The sequence below is a fragment of the Zea mays genome, chromosome 1 (assembly GCF_902167145.1).
Source record: "Zea mays cultivar B73 chromosome 1, Zm-B73-REFERENCE-NAM-5.0, whole genome shotgun sequence".
NCBI lineage: Eukaryota > Viridiplantae > Streptophyta > Magnoliopsida > Poales > Poaceae > Zea > Zea mays.
This window is the reverse complement of record NC_050096.1, coordinates 235,159,852-235,176,983: the sequence shown is the minus strand read 5'-3', so window position 1 is coordinate 235,176,983 and position 17,132 is coordinate 235,159,852.

Below are 17,132 nucleotides of genomic sequence, written 5' to 3'. Positions count from 1 at the left end.
TTCCCCCTATGATGGATGATGTGGTGGCTAGTGGGTGCTAGCTAAGGGAATGAATTAATATCTTGTTGCTTTATTTTAGGACTAGCTAACGCTATGGAGAAGGGAAGGGAGTGGGAGGGGTCACCATCGGCCGTAGCGGCACAAGGGAGGGGCCGACTCCGGCGGTGGCACGAGGGAGGGGCTCGTCGTGCCGAAAACACATCCCCTCATCTGCGCAAAGCAATTTCAGACATAGAACGATAGGGGTACGATAAGGGTTACAGGAGCTACAGGCCCAAGATACGTCCCCTTACCTGCATCGTCGTTTAGGCCGCCTCATAGGCCTCGTGTTGGAACTTGCTCTCCTGGGCAAGTTGATCCAACGGGGGAGTGAAAGCAACGTAAACAAGGTTTTAACTCGAGGCGGCAATAGCTCTGTTAATCTAGCCTCTCAAGGGCACTGTGCGGGGGTATTTATAGGTGCCTGAGTGCCCAGCGTCTTGAGTTAAGGACGCATGTGCCCTCAGGCGCCCAGGTTATCCCCGGAATATTCCTATAAAGCAGGGTTACAGAATGTAATTACAGGGAAGCCTTTACAAATTAGGCCCGTAATGCGTAGCGGCCACGCAGGGCCTACCATAATGGGCCGGATCACGCGTGGGCCTCCATGTTGGATGAGGCCGCGGGATGGGACGACCTCGTCATAGGCCTTCGCCCTACGACGCGTGGGACGAAGGGTAGAATCTGCCAATCGTCTTGTCTCCGTCGGTGCAGCGAGTCTGGCGAAGGCATCGAGCGAAGGGTGGCGTCTCCATATAGTTAAATAGCAATGGCAAGCAATTTGACAGCCAAGAATTCAAGGATTTCTGCTTCTCCATTGGCACCAAGCTTGCCTTCGCCTCAGTGTACCACCCGCAATCCAACTGAGTTGTGGAACGTGCAAATGGCAAAATTTTCACAGCCGTCAAGAAGATGCTCCTCGACGACAAAAAAGGAAAATGGACCGACCTGTTACCTGAAGCCGTCTGGGCACTGAACACGACTGAGTGTTGGGCGACTGGGTTCACCCCTTTCCGCCTTCTATATGGATCGGAGGCCATGACCCCGCAAGAAATCAAACATGGGTCACCACGGATAGTCCCGTCAGCCGTCCCCGACGTGGACGAGCCTACTTCGAAGGACCTCATCGACGGAGACCGTGTCTTCGCCCTACAGGCTCTAAACAAGTACCAAGCTCAAACAAAAGCATGGCGCGACCACACAGTCATCCCGAGGGAATTCAGCGAAGGAGACCTCGTTCTCGTCCGGACAGCACGAACATAGTCCCGGGGCAAGCTGGAGCCCAAGTGGGAGGGCCCTTTCATCGTCAAGACGAAGGCGTCCCCCAGCGCGTACAGGCTCACAACGCCATCCGGCGAAGACTTAGAACATTCTTGGAACATTGATAATCTCCACAAATTTTTTGTTTGACTCCTCAGGGCCAGCTCGCCCTTGTAATTCGCAAAACAATTTTATTCCGGCCCACACTCTTTTCCTCCCGGGAGGTGAGGTTTTTGACGAGGCGGAGCCATGTAATATACACGCGAAAAATCCCCCGCAAAAATCTACGTCGAAAAAAGACCGCATCGACGGTCTTCGGCATTCGACCAATACAAAGTCACCGCGAGGGGCAGCGCTGGCTACCCTCGCGTGCGACACTCCGCGCAAAAGTCGCCTAAGGGTGCAGCCGGACTAGCACAACAAGTGTGCAAAATCGAAGTCTTCTCCAAAAGACTATCTGTGCAAAAGTCGCCTAAGGGTGCAGCCGGACTAACACAACAAGTGCGCAAAATCGAAGTCTTCCTCAAAAGACTATCCGTGCAAAAGTCGCCTAAGGGTGCAGCCGGACTAGCACAACAAGTGCACAAAAACGAAGTCTTCTTCAAAAGATTATCCGTGCAAAAGTCGCCTAAGGGTGCAGCCGGACTAGCACAACGAGCGCGCAAAATCGAAGGCACATTACATCCGTGCAAAAGTCTACATCGAGAAACTGTCCGCGCAAAGACCGAGTACAGGCGCAGCCGGACCGACATAATAAACGTGCTAGACCAAGTGCGCAACGCCCCTATGAACATAGCCGGATACGCGAAGGCACACAGCCTCATCATACAAACTATAGTTACACACGTACAGCGAGGGCATCAAACCTTACATTGGTTCAACCTTCGGAATGATTCCCATCTCCCTATAGTTAAATAGCATTATCCTCAGCTCCTCACCCTCAAAAAGACTTCGCAACTCCCCCTCACCTACACTCGCCCCAACCGGTGAGGACAACAATTCCCGCTTGCCAGCCCTGCCCACACGAAGTCGACCACCATCCACCTCACTCACTCTACGCTTCGCCACCGCCCTTCGCCGCCTACACCCAGCACTCGGACCAGGCAAAACTTCAGCATCCGTAACACGCGGAGAAGCCTCCGCCGCAGCCACATCCAAGGCCGCAAAGTAATCCAAGTCCTCATCCGAAGACTCTTCCGTCCACACAGCTGAACTCCCAGAGTCATCAAACTCAGAAAACTTAGACGTAGACTCATCCGATTCATTTCCAGCGACCACGGACGAAGCCGCCACAAAATTAGCAGTAGCGGTTGCGTGCAGAGGCCCAAAATCCTGAACCTGCGCAGCAACCAAGGTTCAGTAACACAGAGAAAATTCTCTAACTACCCCACACCCACTAAGCCACCTGCGAAGACCCAGCCGCCGCCATGGGATCCTCCGCTGCCAGCTCCGTCGCCGCCTTCGGGGGACCCTCCACCATCGGCACAGTGGCTGGCGACGAGCCTCCACCAGACACAGTAGACGCAGGGGCAGCGAGGGAGCCTTCACCGGTTTCTGGGGGCGGTGCCGGGTCGACCTCAGCCTCGGCCACCACCGGATTGACCTCCGCTTCGGGCTGCGCGCTGTTCAGACGTCCGAAGTCCTCCACGTCCTCGGCACGCGCCATCTACAACACAGCACACTGATTCAGCAAACCCACGTGTACCCACATTCAACGACACGAAACAAAAGACAAACTTTACCTGTTCCCTCGCCCGGTCAGACCGCTCCCTCACCGCCTCCCGACCGTGGGGACCCCACATCCGGTCGAAGAGGGCCCCCGCGAAATCCTTCACCACAGGGTCTTCGACCTTAAAAATTTCGCGCCCAAAGTCTTCATCGGATCGGTCGAAGCCCTCATAGTGACTGCACCCCTCGCGGGACAGCGCATTCATGGCCCCCTCGCAGGTGACGAGGGAGGCAAAGGACATGAATCCCTCCATGATGGTCGGGAGCGCCAGCAATTCCTCTTGCAGCCACTCGAGGAAGTGAAGGCCTGCCTCTCGGTCGGGCACCTCGAAGTCAACAGTCCACGCACCCAGCTCGCGGTATGAGTCCACGAGCTGTTTGCGCGTCCGCTCAACTTCCGAGCGCGTAGAGGCCTCGGCCCTCTCCATGCGGGCCTGCAGAGCGTTGAACCGCACCTCCCATTCCTCGGCGCGCTGGCTGGCGAGACTGCCCTCCGCCCGCGCCAATTTGGCCTCCGCCTGCGCCGCCTGCGCCTTGGCGATGGCCTGGTTAGCCTCCCTCCTTTCCTCCACCAGCTGGCGCCGGAGGTCCGTCCTCTCGCCCTCTAGGGCGGCCACCTTCTCCGTCAGCCTGCGGCTTTTGCTCTACGCAGCCGATTTCTCCCGAACGGCGTCCGCGTGCTACACCCGAAGTCTCTCGACTTCGGCAGACACATCTGCAGTAAGGGCACCCGACGCCACGCGGTCGGTGAAGTCGGCTGCCTAACAGACACACATGAGACCACAATCCCCATGAAAGCGGGAAACACCGAAGTCCAGCTCAACTTACTTGACTCAGCTGCTGCGACAGCTGCTGCGACGCCTCCCTCAGCCGGCAGGACATAGTGCCCGCTTCGTCCTTGACGGCAGTGGCCGCCGAAATCTTGCCGCCAACGCTGAAAGCGCCACCCTTCACCCCAAGCACCACGGTAGACGCCGTGGTTGCCATCGCAGGCGGGACAACAACAAGTTGCCCCTCGCCCGACCCTGCAACGTATCACCGGTCAAAAAAAATGCTTACCAACGAGATAGTCATCCACGCTAATATTTGTGCCGAAGTCGGCAACACGTTTCCCCGGCGAAGGCAGTTCGCGAACCTTCGCAGGTCCGTTTGGGGCAGACTTAGTTCCGCCGGCGCTGACCGCCTTCGCGCTCTCTGGCACCTTGCTGGACCCAGGGGCGGCCGGCTTCGCAGCCAGCGTCGGCTGGCTACCGCCGGGGACGGTAGCCTTCGCACTCCCCCGCGCCCTCTTCACTTCACGCCTAGCATCGGGGAGCCTGATGACCGCCCGACGCTTCTGCGCAGTATCCTGGCGATCCTTGTCCATCACTGCCGACACAACAACAGCAATATTTCTGAAAGGATCACGATGCCCAAGAGGGGGGTGAATTGGGCTTTTCTAAAAATCAACACTAATTAAAACCTAAGCAAGAGCTAAGCAAGAGCCCAACTTCACCCCAACTACTAGCACTAAGAATATAATACTAGAAATGCAACAATGCTAAGACAATACTTCAAATACTTGCTAAACAAATACACAATGTAAAGTGCTTGAATTAAGTGCGGAATGTAAAGCAAGGTTTAGAAGACTCCTCCAATTTTTCCCGAGGTATCGAAGAGTCGGCACTCTCCACTAGTCCTCGTTGGAGCACCCGCGCAAGGGTATCGCTCCCCCTTGGTCCTCGCAAGAACCAAGTGCTCACTACGAGATGATCCTTTGCCACTCCGGCGCGGTGGATCCCTCGAGACCGCTTACAAACTTGAGTCGGGTCACCAACAAGATCTTCACGGTGATCATCGAGCTCCCAACGCCACCAAGTCGTCTAGGTGATGCCGATCACCAAGAGTAACAAGCCGTAGACTTTCGCTTGACCAAGAGAAGCCTAATGCAAGTGGTGTGTGCTCTAGGTGGCTCTCCCTAGCGCTAATGATGAACAAACGCGGATTAAGATTCTCTAATCTCCTCACTAGGCTTTTGGTGCTTGCAATGCTCTAGCAATGTGCTGGAATAAATGTGGAGTGCAAGACATTGAGTATGGTGGGTGGAAGGGGTATAAATAGCCCTCACCCACCAACTAGCCGTTACAGGCAACTTTCTGCGCACTGGCGCACCGGACAGTCCGGTGCGCCACCGGTGCGCCAACGGTCATTTCCAACGGCTAGTTCTGACAGCTGGCCGTTGGACTCATGGCACACCGGACAGTGAACAGTCACTGTCCGGTGCAAACCGGACAGTCCGGTGCGATGTCCGGTGCGCTGTCCGGTGCACCACTAAAATTCATCTTCGAAACAGGTGCTCTCGGGTTTCTGCGAAGGGAATGCCTCTTCCCTGGACCAGCCAGGCCCCACCTGGCAGAGGGTGCACCGGACAGTCCGGTGCACACCGGACAGTCCGGTGCCCCAGGGCCAAAAACCCTAACTCTTGTTTTTCAGCTGATTTTCAAATCGGTTTTCGTTCTAACTTGTGAGTGAGTTCTAGAGTGACACCTAGCACTGTATGTGAGTGTGATTGTGCACCAACACTACACTAGAACTCTCTTGGTCAAACTACTCATCGACAACCCCTCTTTATAGTACGGCTAAAAGAGAATAAAAGACCTAACTAAATCGCGAGTGTCCACATCTCCTTGACACTCGGACTCCATAGACCTTCGCCTTTTGTTTCGTTGTTTTAGCCGTCGCTTCGAGTTCTTATCTCCGGGATTGTTTTCACCGTTGTAGTACTTCTACCTGTCATGCGACCTAACTTACCATTTGTCTCTGCAAAACATACGTTAGTCACATATAATACTACGTTGTCATTAATCACTAAAACCAACCAGGGGCCTAGATGCTTTGAATCTCCCCCTTTTTGGTGATTGATGACAACCCTACAATTTTTGTGAGAGTAGTTTGTCTTGAAGTTTCTGTCAATAGAAAGGATGGTTAGTTATACTCAGTAATCTTTGACAGAAAGAACGTGTATCATACTAATAAGAGTGAGCGCATACACATCATAAAATCCTTGTTCATATAAAAGTGAAGTTAAATCGATGAAACAAGAACTTAGAAGACTGGTGATAAAATATAAGGTGAAAACATAATACACACAGTCAATCATAAGCAACGAGAGTATATATCGAGTTTGTGAGCCAAAAACATCAAGCTAGTACAGAGAGTAGCAAGCACATATATTACATCAAAATGACTCTCTACTAACTCTCTAACTCCCCCTAGCTCTCACAACTCATATCTCTCCCCCTTTGGCGTCAAACACAAAAAGGGCACCCGAACCTAAACATCTGAAGCGGGAGGAGGCGGCGGGGGCGCGTCCGGTCGCGGTTGAGGCAGCAGAGCGAACGCCGGCGGAGGGTCAGAGTCAGTCTCGGATCCAGGATCTGCGGTAGAAGCTGGAGCTGGTACTGACTCAGACTGAGGCCGCGCTGCAGGAGCTGCCGGAACAGAAGAGGTCACAGATACTGCCACAACAGTAGTGGTAACAGCAGATGCTGGTGGCACTAGCGGCTGCGGGTAGACAGAGCTGACAACCGGAGAGGTGAAAGCCAAAGTGACCGGCCGGAGCGGAGAGGGACCAACAGAAAGAATAGGGGGTCCGGTCTGAATCGCTGGCACAACTAGAGCCTGAAGCGGAGGAGGTGGAGCAGACTGAACTGGGGGAACTGAGACACTAGAATGATGTAGCATAAGAGCCATGAATGCCCTGCTCTCAGCCCGATCCTGGAGTAGCTGCTGTTGAAGCGCATCCTGCCTGTCCTGCATGTTCTGAAACATCGAGAGCATCCTCTCGGATAACCGGGCCTGCTCGGCTGCCAGGTGAGCCTGCTGCTGAATGATAGACTGGAGAATCGAAGCAAGAGCAGGGTCCATAGCCGGAGGGGCAGCATGGGCAGCACTAGAACTCCCAGCCTCATGATCATGGGAGCGTGGAGGCATAGGAGGCGGAGGAGGAACCCCAAAATCATCATCATCATCATCATCAACTGTTGTAGCCTGAGTGTCGAACTGATGAAGAGCTGCATCCTCGACCTAAGAGTCAAAAACAGGAGCAGAAGCTGGCACAGGAGTCTCAGGCGCAGGACGGTAGGATCCAAAAACGAGGCGTGAGGCCTCAAGTGTGCCCTGAAACCGAGGAGGCTGAATCAGCTGCGCAAAGATGTGGCACAAGTAGTGAGCATAGGGCAACTGCCGACGAGCATGAATCCCATCCAAAACGGTGTCCTCGATCTCACAAATAAGGAAGTCCACGACGTCGAACTCAGAGTGAGAGACCAGGGCACCAAGGAGCCAAAGCTGAATATGTGTGGTAGCCTCCCTGTATCCCATCCTCGGTAGAAGAGTCCGTCTGATAAGCTCAAATAAGTACTTGGCTGCTGTAGTAAAGTCTGCCGGTGAATGTCGCGACCCATCTGAGAAGGGCGGGCGGAACAGAGCCGCGACGTGAGCTGTACCCGGAGCCACACCGCCGTGAGGGCGACGAGGAGGGTCAGAAGTGCCGTAGCAGAGGCTGTGAAGACGAGTCGTCGACTCAGAAAATCCAAAGAGCTGGCGGATCTGACTGGCAGTAATGGTGACATCCTCTCGCTCAAAATGAAACCTCATCCAGTGATGATCCGGGTCTATCCATACAGAGGCGTAGAAGACTCGAACCCACTCCTCAACATACCTGCCGCTGGTAGTCAAAAGGGTCAGAAGGCCAGGCAGATATGTGAGGTGCGCCTCAGAGTCAGCACTAGCTGCAAGCAGAAAGGCTGGAAGATCCAAAAGCCGGTGCACTCGCAGAGCTATCTGAGCAGACATCTGAGCTCTGAAAAACGACTCCTGAATACGTGTGCTGAATAGGTCAACTGCTGCAGGGTCCCTCTGAGCTGGTAACCAAGACTCCACGGGTACGTATCTGAACCTATGTAACCGTGCCGCTCTAGCACGCTGAAGGTCAAACAGTCTAGGATCCGCAGCAAGTGGTTGTACCTCAGTCTCATCGCGCTCCCGGAAACGAGGTGGAGGGACAGGAGGAGCTGAAGCGGGAGCGGGAGGAGGAGCAGTGGAAGCTGGCGTAGTTGAAAGGGAAATGTGCTCTTGGGCCATTTCTAAGTATTTTGGTGATTTAGTGCCCAACACAAGTGCCTAAGTGTAAAATGGTGGACAAAGTACAAATCAAGGATAAAGGTATGTTTCTCAAACTTAGTACATTGTTTTATGGACTAATGTATTGTGTCTAAGTGTTGGAAACAAGAAAAATCCAATTGAAAATGCCTTGGCTCGAGCAGCCAAGTTTCTGCTCAGTCTGGGAGCACCGGACTGTCTGGTGGTGCACCGGACTGTCCGGTGGGCCGTTCACAGGCGAACTCGTCGCTCTCGGGAATTCATCGGCGACATACGGCTATAATTCACCGGACTGTCCGGTGTGCACCGGACTGTCCGGTGAGCCAACGGTCGGCCGGGCCAACGGTCGACCGCGCAATCTGCGCGGGACACGTGGCCGAGCCAACGGCTAGAAGGGGGCACCGGACTGTCCGGTGTGCACCGGACATGTCCGGTGTGCACCGGACATGTCCGGTGCGCCAACGGCTCTCGGGCTGCCAACGGTCGACTGCGCCATTTTTGGAAGGAAATCGGGCACCGGACAGTGTCCGGTGTGCACCGGACTGTCCGGTGCACCAGTCGATAGAAGGCAAGATCAGCCTTCCAAGAATGCTCTCAACGGCTCCTAGCTGCCTTGGGGCTATAAAAGGGTCCCCTAGGCGCATGGAGGAAAATACCAAGCATTCCTACAACATTTCTAAGCACCAAGACCTCGATTCCGCGCATTTGTCTCATTGTGATAGCATATAGAGCTCTAGTGGAGTTGTGAACTCATTGAGTTGTGTTGCGAGCTCTTGTTGCAACTTGTGTGCGTGTTGACACTCTGATTCTTGTGTCTTGTGTGCGTTGCTAATCCTCCCTTGCTCTGTGCTTCTTTGAGAACTTCAAGTGTAAGGGCGAGAGGCTCCAAGTTGTGGAGATTCCTCGCAAACGGGATTGAGAAAAGCAAGCAAAACACCGTGGTATTCAAGTGGGTCTTTGGACCGCTTGAGAGGAGTTGATTGCAACCCTCGTCCGTTGGGACGCCACAACGTGGAGTAGGCAAGCGTTGGTCTTGGCCGAACCACGGGATAACCACCGTGCCATCTCTGTGATTGATTTCTTGTGGTTATTGTGTTTTGTTGAGACTCCTCTCTAGCCACTTGGCATTTACTGTGCTAACGCTTAACCAAGTTTTGTGGCTTAAGTTTTCAAGTTTTACAGGATCACCTATTCACCCCCTGAAAGGGAAATGTGCCCTTGGGCCATTTCTAAGTATTTTGGTGATTGAGTGCCAACTCAAGTGCTTAAAATGTGAATTTATGCAATGGATGAACAAAGTGCAAATCAAGAGCAAAAGTATGTTTCTAAGTCTTAGTACATTGGTTTTGTGTACTAATATACTTGTCTAAGTATTGGAAACAGGAAGAAAAAGAAAAGGAAAAAGGTGGCTGTGTACAGCCAAGGGGCTGTTTCGGTCTGGGGCACCGGACTGTCCGGTGGTGCACCGGACAGTGTCCGGTGCGCCAGGCTGCCTCGGCCGAACAGGCCGCTCTCGGGAATTCGCCGACGGCGTACGGCTAAAATTCACCGGACTGTCCGGTGAGCCAACGGTCGGCCGGGCCAACGGTCGGCCGCGCGATCTGCGCGGGACACGTGGCCGAGCCAACGGTCGGGAAGGGGCACCGGACTGTCCGGTGTGCACCGGACATGTCCGGTGCGCCAACGGCTCCCGCATCTGCAACGGTCGACTGCGCTGTTTAAGGAAGGAAATCGGGCACCGGACAGTGTCCGGTGTGCACCGGACTGTCCGGTGCACCCGACGACAGAAGGCAAGTTTGGCCTTCTGGAATTGCTCTCAACGGCTCCTAGCTGCCTTGGGGCTATAAAAGGGACCCCTAGGCGCATGGAGGAGTACACCAAGCAACCTTTGAGCATTCTTGATCATCCACACTCAGTCTTTGCGCATCCATTTGTTATTCTAAGTGATTCGAGCTCCGTTCTTGTGAGAACTGTGAGATAGTCTTTGAGCTCGATTCTTGGCCGTGTGTGTGCGCATTTTGCTGTGGATTTGTGTGTGTTGCTTCCCTCCCTTACTCCGTATTTCTTTGTGAATCTCAAGTGTAAGGGCGAGAGACTCCAAGTTGTGGAGATTCCTTGCAAACGGGAAATTGAAAGGAAAAGCATAACACTGTGGTATTCAAGTTGATCATTGGATCACTTGAGAGGAGTTGAGTGCAACTCTCGTCCGTTGGGACGCCACAACGTGGAGTAGGCAAGTTTTGTACTTGGCCGAACCACGGGATAAATCACTGTGTCTTCTCTGTGTTGAACTCCTTGTGGTTATCATATTGTGCAAGATCTTCTCTTTAGCCACTTGGCATTAACTGTGCTAACGCTTAATCAAAGTTTTGTGGCTTGAGTTTTGAAGTATACAGGATCACCTATTCACCCCCCCTCTAGGTGCTCTCAATTGGTATCGGAGCCGTTCTCTTCAAGAAAGGGACTAATCGCCCGAAGAGATGGATCCTAAGGGGAAGGGAATCGTGATCAACGACAAGGAAAAGGAGTCCTTCGTCAACGAGCCAAAAGATGACAAATCCAATGACTCTGGCTTGGGCCACAAGCGCAAAGATGGGAAGAAGAAGAAGACAAGGCGCATCAAGGAGATCGTCTACTACGACAGCGACGAATCCTCTTCTTCTCAAAAGGACGACGACAACGACTACAGGAAGACGGTCAATTCGAACTTTTCATTTGATTATTCTCGTATTCCACATAGTTCGAATTCGCATTTGCTTTCCATTCCTCTCGGCAAACCTCCACACTTTGATGGGGAGGACTACGGATTTTGGAGTCACAAAATGCGTAGTCATTTATTCTCTCTCCATCCAAGCATATGGGAGATCGTAGAGAATGGAATGAAATTTGATAGCTCGGATAGCCCTATGTTTATTAATGAACAAATTCATAAAAATGCACAAGCTACTACTGTGTTGCTAGCCTCTTTGTGCAGGGACGAGTACAATAAGGTGAGCGGCTTGGACAATGCCAAGCAGATATGGGACACCCTCAAGATTTCTCACGAGGGGAACGACATCACCATGCTCACCAAAATGGAGTTGGTGGAGGGCGAGCTTGGAAGGTTTGCAATGATAAGGGGCGAGGAGCCAACCCAAACATACAACCGGCTCAAGACCCTTATCAACAAAATAAGGAGCTACGGAAGCACGCGATGGACGGATCACGACGTCGTCCGCCTAATGCTAAGGTCATTCACCGTTCTTGATCCTCATCTCGTGAACAATATTCGTGAGAATCCCAGGTACACGAAGATGACGCCCGAGGAGGTACTCGGAAAATTCGTAAGCGGGCGGATGATGATCAAGGAGGCAAGATACGTGGACGACGCCTTGAATGGACCGATCAACGAGCATCAACCCCTTGCTCTCAAGGCAACAAGAAGCAAGGAGGCGCTACCTAGCAAGGTGGCACAAATTGAGGCGGCCGGACTTAATGATGAAGAGATGGCTCTCATCATCAAACGCTTCAAGACGGTGCTAAAAGGTCACAAGGGGCAGCCAAGCAAGACCAAGACAAAGGGGAAGCGCTCATGCTTCAAGTGCGGTAAGATTGGTCATTTTATCGCTAACTGCCCCGATAACGATAGTGACCAGGAACAGGGGAACAAGAGGGAAAAGAAGAAGAATTACAAGAAGGCCAAGGGCGAGGCACACATCGGAAAGGAGTGGGATTCGGATTGCTCCTCCGACTCCGACAATGAAGGACTCGCCGCCACCGCCTTCAACAAGTCATCCCTCTTCCCCAACGAGCGTCACACATGCCTTATGGCAAGGGAGAAGAAGGTGAGTACTCGAGACTCCACTTATGCTTCTTCTAGTGATAATGAGTCTAGTGATGATGATGACATAGACTATTCATGCTTATTCAAGGGCTTAGATAGATCTAAGATAGACAAAATCAATGAATTGATTGATGCCTTGAATGATAAGAATGTGCTTTTAGAAAGGCAAGAGGATTTGTTGTATGAAGAACATGACAAGTTTGTAGAAGCACAAAAATCACTTGCATTAGAGATTAAGAGAAATGAAATGCTTTCTTGTGAGTTGTCTACATGTCATGATTCAATTGCTAGTTTAAAGAGCATAAATGATGATTTAAATACTAAACTAGAAAAATCTAGTAAATCAACATCTTGTGTAGAACATGTTGAGATTTGCACTAGGTGTAAAGATTTCGATGTTGATGCCTGTAGTGATCATTTAGTTTCAATTTCCAAACTAACTGAGGAATTGGCTAGTCTTAATGCCCAACTTAAGACTAGCAAGAATGAATTTGATAAACTAAAATTTGCAAGGGATGCCTACACGATCGGTAGACACCCCTCAATTAAGGATGGACTTGGCTACAAAAGGGAAGCCAAGAACTTGACAAGCCATAAGGCTCCCATCTCCGCCAAGGAGAAAGGGAAGGCCCCTATGGCTACTAGTGCTAAAAAGAATCATGCCTTTTTGTATCATGATAGGAGACAAACTAGAAATGCTTATAGGAGTTATAATGCTTACGATGATTTTTCTCATGCTATGTTTGCTTCTAGTTCTTCATATGTGCATGATAAATTTGTTGGTAGAAGGAATATTGTTCATAATATGCCTAGGAGAAATGTTTTTAATATTCCTAGGAAAGTTAATGAGCCTTCTACAATATATCATGCTTTGAATGCTTCCTTTACAATTTGTAGAAAGGATAGAAAGGTGATTGCTAGGAAGTTAGGGGCAAAATGCAAGGGTGATAAAACTTGCATTTGGGTCCCTAAGACAATTGTGACTAACCTTGTAGGACCCAACAAGAGTTGGGTACCTAAGTCCCAAGCCTAAATTTACCTTGCAGGTTTATGCATCCGGGGGTTCAAGCTGGATTATCGACAGCGGATGCACAAACCATATGACGGGGGAGAAGAAGATGTTCACCTCCTACGTCAAGAATAAGGATTCCCAAGATTCAATTATATTCGGTGATGGGAATCAAGGCAAGGTAAAAGGGCTAGGTAAAATTGCAATCTCCAATGAGCATTCTATCTCTAATGTGTTCTTAGTGGAGAGTCTTGGATATAATTTGCTATCTGTTAGTCAATTATGTCATATGGGATATAACTGTCTATTTACAAATGTAGATGTGTCTGTCTTTAGAAGAAGTGATGGTTCACTAGCTTTTAAGGGTGTATTAGACGGCAAACTTTATTTAGTTGATTTTGTAAAAGAAGAGGCCGGTCTAGATGCATGCTTAATAGCTAAGACTAGCATGGGCTGGCTGTGGCATCGCCGCTTAGCACATGTGGGGATGAAGAACCTTCACAAGCTTCTAAAGGGAGAACACGTGATAGGTTTGACAAACGTGCAATTCGAAAAAGATAGACCTTGTGCAGCTTGTCAAGCAGGTAAACAAGTGGGAGGAGCACATCACAGCAAGAATGTGATGACCACTTCAAGACCCCTGGAGCTGCTGCATATGGACCTCTTCGGACCCGTCGCCTATTTGAGTATAGGAGGAAGTAAGTATGGTCTAGTCATTGTTGATGACTTTTCCCGCTTCACTTGGGTATTCTTTTTGCAGGATAAGTCTGAAACCCAAGGGACCCTCAAGCGCTTCCTCAGGAGAGCTCAAAATGAGTTTGAGCTCAAGGTGAAGAAGATAAGAAGCGACAACGGGTCCGAGTTCAAGAACCTTCATGTGGAGGAGTTCCTTGAGGAGGAAGGGATCAAGCATGAGTTCTCCGCTCCCTACACACCACAGCAAAATGGTGTGGTAGAGAGGAAGAACAGGACGCTAATCGACATGGCGAGGACTATGCTTGGAGAATTCAAGACCCCCGAGCGTTTTTGGTCGGAAGCCGTGAACACGGCTTGCCACGCCATCAACAGGGTCTACCTTCACCGCCTCCTCAAGAAGACGTCGTATGAGCTTCTAACCGGTAACAAACCCAATGTATCTTACTTTCGTGTATTTGGGAGCAAGTGCTACATTCTAGTGAAGAAGGGTAGAAATTCTAAGTTTGCTCCCAAAGCTGTAGAAGGGCTTTTATTAGGTTATGACTCAAATACAAAGGCGTATAGAGTCTTCAACAAATCATTGGGTTTGGTTGAAGTCTCTAGCGACGTTGTATTTGATGAGACTAATGGCTCTCCAAGAGAGCAAGTTGTTGATTGTGATGATGTAGATGAAGAAGATGTTCCAACGGCCGCTATACGAACCATGGCAATTGGAGAAGTGCGGCCACAGGAACACGATGAACGAGATCAAACATCTTCCTCAACTATGGTGCGACCCCCAACTCAAGACGATGAACAGGTTCATCAACAGGAGGCGTGTGATCAAGGGGGAGCACAAGATGATCGTGTGATGGAGGAAGATGCGCAACCAGCACCTCCAACCCAAGTTCGAGCGATGATTCAAAGGGATCATCCCGTCGACCAAATTCTGGGTGACATTAGCAAGGGAGTAACTACTCGATCTCGATTAGTTAATTTTTGTGAGCATTACTCCTTTGTCTCTTCTATTGAGCCTTTCAGGGTAGAGGAGGCCTTGCTAGATCTGGACTGGGTGTTGGCCATGCAGGAGGAGCTCAACAACTTCAAGAGAAATGAAGTTTGGACGCTGGTGCCTCGTCCGAAGCAAAATGTTGTGGGAACCAAGTGGGTGTTCCGCAACAAACAGGACGAACACGGGGTGGTGACGAGAAACAAGGCTCGACTTGTGGCCAAAGGTTATGGCCAAGTCGCAGGTTTGGATTTCGAGGAGACTTTTGCTCCTGTGGCTAGGCTAGAGTCTATTCGTATCCTGCTAGCATATGCCGCTCACCATTCTTTCAGGCTGTTCCAAATGGATGTGAAGAGCGCTTTCCTCAACGGGCCGATCAAGGAGGAGGTGTACGTGGAGCAACCCCCTGGCTTCGAGGATGAACGGTACCCCAACCACGTGTGTAAGCTCTCTAAGGCGCTCTATGGACTTAAGCAAGCCCCAAGAGCATGGTATGAATGCCTTAGAGACTTTCTAATTGCTAATGCTTTCAAGGTTGGGAAAGCCGATCCAACTCTTTTTACTAAGACATGTGATGGTGATTTGTTTGTGTGCCAAATTTATGTCGATGACATAATATTTGGTTCTACTAACCAAAAGTCTTGTGAAGAGTTTAGCAGGGTGATGACGCAGAAATTCGAGATGTCGATGATGGGCGAGTTGAACTACTTCCTTGGGTTCCAAGTGAAGCAACTCAAGGACGGCAACTTCATCTCCCAAACGAAGTACACGCAAGATCTGCTAAAGCGGTTTGGGATGAAGGACGCCAAGCCCGCAAAGACTCCGATGGGGACCGACGGACACACCGACCTCAACAAAGGAGGTAAGTCCGTTGATCAAAAAGCATACCGGTCAATGATAGGTTCTTTGCTTTACTTATGTGCTAGTAGACCGGATATTATGCTTAGCGTATGCATGTGTGCTAGATTTCAATCCGATCCTAAGGAGTGTCACTTAGTGGCGGTAAAGCGAATTCTTAGATATTTGGTTGCTACGCCTTGCTTCGGGCTCTGGTATCCAAAGGGGTCTACCTTTGACTTAGTTGGATACTCAGACTCCGACTATGCTGGATGTAAGGTCGATAGGAAGAGTACATCAGGGACGTGCCAATTCTTAGGAAGGTCCCTGGTGTCATGGAACTCTAAGAAACAAACCTCCGTTGCCCTATCCACCGCTGAGGCCAAGTACGTTGCCGCAGGTCAGTGTTGCGCGCAACTACTTTGGATGAGGCAAACCCTCCGGGACTTTGGCTACAATCTGAGCAAAGTCCCACTCCTATGTGACAATGAGAGTGCTATCCGCAAGGCGGAGAATCCTGTTGAGCACAGCCGCACAAAGCACATAGACATCCGGCATCACTTTTTGAGAGACCACCAGCAAAAGGGAGATATCGAAGTGTTTCATGTTAGCACCGAGAACCAGCTAGCCGATATCTTCACTAAGCCTCTAGATGAGAAGACCTTTTGCAGGTTGCGTAGTGAGCTAAATGTCTTAGATTCGCGGAACCTGGATTGAATTGTAGCATACATGTCTTTATGTTTTTGATCATGTTCCTTTTTGCATTTTGTTGCTAATTATGGTGCTCAAGTTGTACAAACAATCCCTGGACCTCACAAGTCCGTTGCAAAGTGATGCACATGTTTAGGGGGAGATGTGTTACAACTTGACCCTTTGAGACTAACCATGTGCTTGAGTTGATGATTTAGTCTCGGAGGAGGACTGAAAGGGAAAAAGGTGGACTTGGACCATGAAAGACTTCCACTGCACTCCGATGAGAGGGTAACTTATTCCAAGTTCATCTCATGAAATCTTATTGCCATTTGCTCTTAATTGAAGACTTTGGTGAGGCAATGGGGTTAAAGGGCCAAGATTGATCCCGTTTTGGTGCTTGATGCCAAAGGGGGAGAAAATAAAGGCCAAAGCGATAAATGGATCAGCTACCACTTGAGAGATTTTGAAAATAGTAGAATAGAGTTTTTGTTTTGTCAAACTCTTTTATTGTCTCTTATTGTCTCTCCTGTCAAAAGTTGGCTTCTTGTGGGGAGAAGTGTTGATTATGGGAAATAGGGGAAGTTTTTTGAAATCTTTGATCAATCTCTTTTGGAATGACTCTCTTTATGCTTCAACATGTGTGTTTGACTTAGAGATAGAGATCTAAGTTTGATTTGCAAAAACAAACCAAGTGGTGGCAAAGGATGATCCATATATGCCAAAATTGAGTCAAAATCAATTTGAGTTTTATTTGAAGTGATTTCGCACTTGTTCTAGTTGCTTTATGTTGTGTTGGCATAAATCACCAAAAAGGGGGAGATTGAAAGGGAAATGTGCCCTTGGGCCATTTCTAAGTATTTTGGTGATTGAGTGCCAACTCAAGTGCTTAAAATGTGAATTTATGCAATGGATGAACA